Source organism: Phodopus roborovskii, unplaced genomic scaffold, assembly GCF_943737965.1.
Source record: "Phodopus roborovskii unplaced genomic scaffold, PHOROB, whole genome shotgun sequence".
In the NCBI taxonomy this organism is placed as follows: domain Eukaryota; kingdom Metazoa; phylum Chordata; class Mammalia; order Rodentia; family Cricetidae; genus Phodopus; species Phodopus roborovskii.
Window position 1 is genome coordinate 106,046 of NW_026126970.1, and position 9,839 is coordinate 115,884.

The 9,839-nt window shown below is 40.7% G+C and overlaps 1 non-coding gene across 1 annotated transcript; it reads left to right on the plus strand.

Annotated features, from left to right (window-relative positions):
* The first annotated feature begins 2,885 nt into the window (after positions 1 to 2,885).
* Positions 2,886 to 2,992, plus strand: LOC127214741 (U6 spliceosomal RNA). The gene has a single exon (XR_007833892.1). It is a non-coding gene; the product is annotated as a U6 spliceosomal RNA (small nuclear RNA).
* The last annotated feature ends 6,847 nt before the right edge of the window (positions 2,993 to 9,839 follow it).

Genomic DNA, 9,839 nt, shown 5'->3' on the forward strand with positions numbered 1-9,839 from the left:
TTGACTTCATTGTTGAATCCAGATGAACTTCTTGGTTAATAATAATCCAGATAAACTTCTTGGTTAATGGCACTACCATTTCCTGTGACAGTGTTTAGTGTAAGAGCTGACATAAGACTCAGACTTCATGGTGAGAGCAGAGGAAGTGCCAACTGGAACTTTGAGGAATAACTTCTTCACTTCTGAGGAGACACAATAGGAGGGGGTGGTCTCCTAATCTTGTGGTGTCTGCTTTTGATATGATGCCTGAAGCTAGGACAGCCTTTGGAAACACAAAGGAAGTCACCACCAGGGTTAAGTCCATAATGGCCAAACTTGAAGAGCACAGGTCTGCTGTGACATCACTGGGCCAACTGCTGTCCCACTTGTGAATTTTCTGTAATGCAAGATAATGACTGCCCATGTTTATGCCTAGTTGAGTCAGGGCACAGTTTGGTAACATGCCTATTTGTCCTCAGTGCAGGAGTAGTGGTCAGCAATTATGAGAAGGTCAACACAATTGAATTTAAATCTCATTCACTAAAATAAAGTTAGAGTCTGAATTGGAATGGTGAATGAAGGCTTTAAATGGGTATAATCCTTTTGATAAGCAGTTTGTCAATAAGTATTAAGAGTTACAAAAAAAGATATGAATTTTGACCAGCTATTTCAGGTTAGATATTCAATCCCAAGGAATCATCCAAGCCATTGTAAATACATAGGTATAGATAGCTCTATAGACAGATATTCACGACACAGGGTGATGGGTTTTTATACTTTTTTTTCATTCATATTCAACCCATGCCCTACTTTTTCTTTCCCTCCCCCAGTCCCCTTTCATGTACCACTTTCGTTTGTACTTTCATCACACACACACACACACACACACACACACACACACACACACACACTGAAATCTAGGATCTACATATGAAAGAAAACATGGTAATGCCATTCTGAGTCTGGTATTCCATTTATGCAGTTGCCTCCATTTCCATCCATTTTACTGCAAACTTGTTCTTCTTTATGGCTGAGTAGGACTCCACTGTGTATACCTATCACAGTGGAGTGTTTGTTAATCCATTAATCTGTTGGTGGGCACCTAGGATGATTCTGTAACATGTCTGTTGTGAACAGTGCTGCAATTCTAACTATGGCTCTGTAGGTATCCCTCTATAGGGTATGCTGACTTAGATCATTTGTGTATAGTCCTGGATGGGTAAAGCTTGATCCTAGTTAGCATTCTTCCTTTCTCTTCCTTCATTCCTTCCTTTCTTCCTTCCTTCCTTCTCACTCCCCTCCTCTTCTTCCACCTCTCCTCCTTCTCCTTCCCTTTTGAGATAAGGTTTCTCTATGTAGCCCTAATTGTCCTGGAACTTAGAAATCTTCCTGCCTCTGCTTCCTGAGTGCTGCCACTATCAGTGTGTACCACCACTGCCTAGCCCCAGTTAGTTTTCTTAAGTAACCCCTACATTGAAGTCCATACCAATTTAACTGCCACTACTAGTAGTGTATGAGGCCAACACCAACATCTTTGTCAGCATATGTTATTTTCTTTCCCTTTGGGCTGTATTTTTTGAGGTAGGTCTTACATATCTGAGGCTGGCCAGAACGCCCTATGTAGTCAAAGATGACCCTGAACTTCCAATACTCTGCCTTCATCTCTTGAGTGTTGGGGTTATAGGTGTGTACCACTGTGGTTGTTTTATGTGGTGCTGGGAACTGCACTCACAGTTTTGTGTGGGCTAAGCAAACATTCTACCTACTGAACTACATCCCTAGACACTGCCACTTCCTAATGACAGATGGAATCTCAATATTGTTATAATTTGCATTTCCCTGATGGCTAAGGATATTAATGCCCCAAAATCAGTCAACCAGAGGGTAAGGCAAATCTGTGTGAGGGTAGAGGCCATGAAGCAAGAGACATCCTTTAAAATGTGAAGCCACCCTTCTTGCCAAGCAATTGTGGCTGGGTAGAAGGCAATCTCACCTGCTCCTTGTGCTTACTAAGCCAGAAGTCTATTTTCATGAAGAACATTCAATTTTTACAACACCCTAGACTGCGTGAGTAACTCTACTAACATCACTGCATCCAAGCCTGTTTCCACATACAGGAAGTGGGAACTATAACTGCCTCCTACCTCCAGGGTTGTTTTGAGAATTACACAAAGGCATAAATGCAGATGCAATAGCAATAACCTAGGAACTGCTCAAGATATGGAGCTGCCAGCCAAAGCCAGGCTTCTGTTCCATGCAGAAACCTGTTCAAATGAAATTTCCACATGCACAAGGCTAAAGGGGGGAGGGTCCCCAGTTTGCCTTAGAGTATAGTTCTTTGCCTCTAGGACAGAACACTTCATGGAAGGCCTGGGGGAGTTTTGTAAGCCAGAGCACATATGTGACCAGCAAAGACAAATGTCTTTTCCATGAAATACTGGAGTGCTAGAGAGAACACTGTTTACACCAGAAGCAACAACAAGCACAAGGTGAACAAAGTGGACAGATTCTAAGTCACCACAGGTTCTCTCTCACGTACATATAACCTTCAAATACCCTTTTGGCACATATGAAAATCTTTCCTGGTGCTGCAATTTAGGAAAATAAATTATGGGCATGACCTGGCACTGAGATCACCAGGCTGTCAATGATAGGCCTCTGGCTCATATCCAGGCGTACTTGGTAGCCCCCCCAAAGCCCCATACCAACCTTTTCATAAGAAATAGCGCCGCTTTGCATGTGACAGTCATCATGAACTTTCCCAGAGAAATTTCTCCTCCCATTAAGAGTTTCCACAGCATTTTACCTTATGTGTCCAGTCATGGAAATTACAACTGGACATAAATTAATTTTGTTTTCTCTTGGATTCATTGTGCATCATTTAAATATTCAAAGAATTTATGCTCGTGCTCGCTTCGGCAGCACATATACTAAAATTGGAACGATACAGAGAAGATTAGCATGGCCCCTGTGCAAGGATGACACGCAAATTCGTGAAGCGTTCCATATTTTTCCAGTCCTCTGCTGGAGTCCCAGGCCCCTCCCAGAGATCCGCCTATCTCTGCGGGTCCACTTGGAGTTCCTGCAGGCAAGATCCTTGACCCACAAATCCGGGCCCCTGCCAAAGAACGAGGTCTCAGCTGGAGAGCGCCAGTTTCCAGTGAGATCCCACTACCCTGCAAAACCTTCTCAAGTTCCAGTCCAGCCCTCGTCCTCTTCTGCCGGCTATTGGCCAGAGAGAAGCCTCCTAGAGAGCTTGGACCACACAGAGATACAGACATTGAATCTTTGATCCACATAAGCCCATCTGGGAAGGACCATAGAGAGAGGGAAGAGACACCACCAACACCTACAGGAAGAAACTATGGGAAGAAGGCAATACAAGAGAACACCTAACAACAGAAAGACAAACATGACACCACCAGAATCTAGGGAATCTACACCAACTAGAATGGAACACAACAACAAAGCAGAGGAAGCAGAAGGGTACGACTTAAAAATCACCATCATAAAAATGATAGAGGCCCTCAAAGAAGATATGAGAAAATCCCTTAAAGAAATAGAGGAAAAAACAAACAAAAAAGTGGAAGAAATGAACAAATTCCTTAAGGAAAGTACAGAAAGCCAAGAAAAAACAATTAACCAGGTGAAGGAAACGGTTCAAGATTTGAAAACCGAAATTGAGAAAATAAAGGCAACACAAATGGAAGGAAAGCTGGAAATTGAAAAGCTGGGCAAAAAATCGGAAACCACGGACACAAGCATAACCAATAGAATTCAAGAGATGGAAGAGAGAATCTCAGGCGCAGAAGATAAACTAGAAGAAATAGATTCATCGACCAAAGAAAACCATAAATCCAACAAATCCTTAACACACAATATCCAGGAAATGTGGGACATCATGAAAAGGCCAAACCTAAGAATAATAGGCATAGAGGAAGGTGATGAAGCCCAGCTCAAAGGTGCCGAAAACATATTCAACAAAATCATCGAGGAAAACTTTCCAAATCTGAAGAAGGACATGCCCATGAAAGTACAAGAAGCATACCGAACCCCAAATAGGCTGGACCAAAGAAAAAAGACCCCTCGACATATAATAATCAAAACACCTAGCATACAGAATAAAGAAAGAATATTAAGAGCAGCGAAGGAAAAAGGACAGGTAACATATAAAGGCAGACCTATCAAAATTACACCTGACTTCTCCATGGAAACCCTCAAGGCCAGAAGGTCCTGGATAGATGTTCTAAAAGTATTAAGAGAACACGGATGCCAGCCTAGGCTACTATATCCAGCAAAACTCTCAGTCAATATAGATGGAGAGAACAAGATATTCAATGACAAAACCAGATTTTCCCAATATGTATCTACAAATCCAGCCCTACAGAAAGTATTGGAAGGAAAATTCCAACCCAAGGAAGGTAACTACGCCCACAAAATTGTAGGCAACAGATAATCCAACTACACCAGAAACCTAGGGTGAAGCAGAACAAATATATTCACAATACCACTGCCAACAACAAACCTAAATCAAACAACCATCAACAATCAATGGTCCTTACTCACCCTCAACATTAATGGTCTTAACTCACCTATAAAAAGACACAGATTAACAGAATGGATACGAAGACAGAACCCATCCTTCTGCTGCATACAAGAAACACATCTTAGCTCCAAAGATAGACATTACCTCAGGGTAAAGGGTTGGGAAAAGATTTTCCAATCAAATGGAAATAAGAAGCAAGCAGGCGTAGCTATCCTAATATCTAACAAGCTAGACTTCAAACCAAAACTAGTCAAAAGAGATGAAGACGGTCATTTCATATTCATCTCAGGAGAAATCCATCAGCACAAAGTCTCAATTCTGAACATCTATGCCCCTAATACAAAGCCACCCACATTCGTAAAAGAAACACTACTAAAACTCAAAGCTCATATAAAACCTCACACACTTATAGTGGGAGACTTCAATACACCACTCTCAACACTAGACAGGACCACAAATCAGAAACTCAACAAAGAAACAAAAGAATTAACAGAAGTTATGTCTCAACTGGGGCTAACAGACATCTATAGAACATTCCATCCAAATACAAAAGAATATACCTTCTTCTCTGCTCCACATGGAACCTTCTCTAAAATCGACCACATACTAGGAGACATAACAAACCTCAACAGATACAAGAGAATAGAAATAGTCCCCTGTATCTTATCGGACCACCATGCTTTAAAATTGGAATTCAACAACAATACAAATAGCAGAAAACCTGCAAACTCATGGAAACTTAACAATGTGCAATTGCACCACTCCTGGGTCAAAGAACAAATAAAGAAAGAAATCAAAGAATTTCTAATATTCAACGAGAATGAGGATACAACATACCCGAACTTATGGGACACCTTGAAAGCAGTGCTACGAGGGAAGTTCATTGCACTAAGTGCCCATATGAAGAAAACAGAGGATAGTCACATAAATGAATTAACAGCCCAACTGAAAACCTTAGAACAGAGAGAAGCGAATTCACCCCGCAGGAGCAGACGCCAGGAAATAATCAACTTGAGGGCTGAAATCAACAAAATAGAAACCAGGAAAACAATACAAAAAATCAATGCAACAAAGAGTTGGTTTTTTGAGAAAATCAACAAGATTGATAAACCTTTATCCAAATTAACGAAAAAGCAGAGACAGAACATGCAAATTAACAAAATCAGAAACGAAATGGGGAACATAACAACAGACACAGAGGAAATCCAGACAATTTTCAGGTCATACTTCGAAAATCTGTATTCCACAAAAATTGAAAATTCAAAGGAAATGGACAAGTTTCTGGATAACTATCACTTACCAAAATTAAATCAAGAACAGACAAACAACTTAAATAGACCTATAACCCGAAATGAAATAGAAGCAGTCATCGAAAGCCTTCCAACGAAAAAAAGTCCAGGGCCAGATGGATTCAGTGCAGAATTCTACCAGACATTCAAGGAAGAACTAATACCACTACTCCTCAAACTGTTCCACAAGATAGAAACAGAAGGTTTATTGCCAATCTCTTTTTATAAGGCCACAATAACTTTGGTACCCAAACCTCACAAAGACACAACTAAGAAAGAAAACTACAGACCAATATCCCTGATGAACATCGATGCAAAAATACTCAATAAAATAATGGCAAACCGAATTCAAAAATACATCAGAGAAATCATCCACCATGATCAAGTAGGCTTCATACCTGGACTGCAGGGATGGTTTAACATACGAAAATCTATCAACGTGATCCACCATATAAACAAATTGAAAAAGAAAAACCATATGATTATCTCCCTAGATGCAGAAAAAGCCTTCGATAAAATTCAACACCCTTTCATGATAAAGGTATTAGAGAGGTCAGGGATAACAGGAACATACCTAACATAATAAGAGCAATATACAGCAAACCAACTGCCAACATCAAACTGAATGGAGAGAAACTTAAGCCAATTCCTCTAAAATCAGGAACAAGACAAGGCTGTCCTCTCTCTCCATATCTCTTCAATATCGTACTAGAAATTCTACCTAATGCTATAAGACAACAAAAGGAGATCAAGGGCATCCAAATTGGAAAGGAAGAAGTCAAACTGTCTCTATTTGCAGATGATAGGATAGTTTACATAAGCGACCCAATAAACTCTACCAGGGAACTCCTACAGCTGATAAACACCTTCAGCAAACTAGCAGGATACAAGATAAACTCAAAAAAATCAGTAGCCCTATTTTTTTCAGACGACAAAGAGGCAGAGAAAGAAATCAGAGAAACATCACCCTTTACAATAGCCACAAGCAACATAAAGTATCTTGGTGTAACGCTTACTAAACAAGTAAAAGATCTATATAATAAGAACTTTGTGACTCTAAAGAAAGAAATTAAAGAAGATACCAGAAAATGGAAAGACCTCCCATGCTCTTGGATAGGTAGGATAAACATAGTAAAAATGGCAATCTTACCAAAAGCAATCTACAGATTCAATGCAATCCCCATTAAAATCCCACCACAATTCTTCACCGACCTTGAAAGGATAATAATCAACTTTATATGGAAAAACAAAAGACCCAGGATAGCCAAAACAACCCTATACAATAAAAGAACATCAGGAGGCATCACCATTCCTGACTTTAAGCTCTACTACAGAGCTATAGTTCTGAAAACAGCCTGGTATTTGCATAAAAATAGACAGGTAGACCAATGGAATCGAATTGAAAATCTTGATATTAATCCACGCACCTATGAACACCTGATTTTCGACAAAACAGCTAAAATTATACAATGGGGCAAAGACAGCATCTTCAACAAATGGTGCTGGCACAATTGGATGAGGGTGTGTAGAAGACTGCAGATAGACCCATGTCTGTCGCCATGCACAAAACTCAAGTCCAAATGGATCAAAGACCTCAACATCAATCCAGCCACATTGAACCTCTTAGAAGAGAAAGTAGGAGGTACCCTTGAACAAATTGGTATAGGAGACCGCTTCTTGAACATAACTCCAGGGGCACAGACACTGAAAGAAACAATTAATAAATGGGACCTCTTCAAACTTAAAAGCTTCTGTAAGGCAAAGGACACAGTTGACAAGATCAAACGGCAGCCCACTGACTGGGAAAAGATTTTCACTAATCCTATATCCGACAAAGGGCTGATCTCCAAAATATACAAAGAACTCAAGAAACTAGTCAACAAAACACCAAATAACCCTATTAAAAAATGGGGTACAGAACTGAAGAAAGAATTCTCAATGGAGGAAATCAAAAAGGCTGAAAGACACTTAAGAAAATGCTCCACATCCTTAGCTATCAGGGAAATGCAAATCAAAACAACTTTGAGGTACCATCTTACCCCTGCCAGAATGGCTAAAATTAGAAACACCAGTGATGACTTATGTTGGAGAGGATGTGGAGAAAGTGGAACACTCCTCCACTGCTGGTGGGAGTGCAAACTCATACAGCCACTTTGGAGATCAGTATGGCGGTTCCTCAGGAAAATGGGAATTAGTTTACCACAGGACCCGGCAATCCCCCTCTTAGGCATATACCCAAAGGATTCACATCAATGCAACAAAGACATCTGTTCAACTATGTTCATAGCAGCACTATTTGTAATGGCAAGAACCTGGAAGCAACCTAGATGCCCTTCAATTGAAGAATGGTTAATGAAGATGTGGCACATCTACACAATGGAATACTACTCTGCAGAAAAAAATAATGGTATCTTGAAATTCGCAGGCAAGTGGATGGCACTTGAAGAAACCATCCTGAATGAGGTAACCCAGTCACAAAAAGAGATACACAGTATGTACTCACTCATATATGGATTTTAGACCTAGATCAAAAGATCACCAGCCTATAATTCACATCACCAGAGGAACTAGGATACAAGTTGTATTCTAAGAGATTCATATAAAGTCCCTCACAGAACTGGGAAGGGACAAGTCCCCCAGACCTCAGGTATAGTGGGGGAGGACAGCTAATGGAGAGAGAAGTAGGAGAAAATGAGAGGGAGGAGAGGAAGGCATGTGCGACCAGGAGGATTGAGCCTGGTTAGGAATGGAAAATAGGAAAGAGAGAGAGAGACAGAGACAGAGAGAGAGAACATAAAAGAGGGAGTCAATATTGGTTTGAAGATAAAGTTGAACACAAAGAAAGGTCGAGGGAACTACAAGACTGCTCCCAACTAACAATCTCAGCTTCCATGGAAAGGCTATCATAAATGCCCTTCCCGGAGAGTGAGATCAACAACTAACTTCTCCATGGAGTCCTCAACTAATGCCTGTTGAAAACAGGAGCAAACACCCATACATAAACCCTGAGTCAAACTAGAACCCAGATGCAGATGGAGAGGACAAGACCATGCGGTAGAAGTACATAGAGACAGCTTACCTGAACAAGGAGGAGCTAAGGGACACTAGACTGATAGCTGGGAAGCCAACAGGGGACTGACTCGGACCCCCCTGAATATGGGTCTCAGCCAGAAGGTCTGAGCAGTCTAAGAGACCTCAGACAGTGGAGCCAGGATATATCCCTGGTGCACAAAAGGACTTTGCAAACATATCCCCCATGGAGGGATAACTGCCTTATTCTAGAGATAGGAGAGAAGCCCTAGTCCCTACTTCATAGGACCTGTCAGATCTACATGACCCCAACTGGATGGCATTCCCCTACATATGGTATTGTGGTGGTGGGTTGGTAGGGGAGGGTGTTTAGAGTGCATGGGAGAGGGCAGAGAGGGCAAAAGGGAGGGAAGGAGGGAGGGAGGGCTAGAAGGGAGGGAGAGAGGGAGGGAGAGGGAACTGGGATCTACATGTAAAATAATAAATTAAAAAAAAAAAAAAACGCTTTGACTCCAAAATTTAATTTGAAGAACAAGTTACTGGGGAAAAGTATTTCTATTTTTGTTCCACAGAAAATGAAAAGATGTGGATTCCTTCCAGACTAATGTGGTTTGATCATGCCAGACCGCCTGAAACAGAGTACAAGCTGATCCTACATTCCAAACAGTTGGACAAAACAGCCCTACAGACTACAGCTAGGATATCTGAATCTTCTTTGAATCCCCCAAGACAGCACCCCTTACCAGCAGGAAGTAGTTTGGAAAGAACGATGCCAAAATTCCCAAATACTGTGTATAAATGTTTGTTTTCATTTAATTGGACTTTGTTATATAAAATTAAATAAAAATAAAAAAAAAAGATTGCTTCCAGCAATTCTCCCAACCAGAAAAAAAAAAAAAAAAAGTAAAGAAAACTCAGAGGTGGTACAGCCAATTAATTTAAAGTTTAAATTTGCAAATTAAGACTAAGTAAGTTCATTGACCTGGAAAACATAA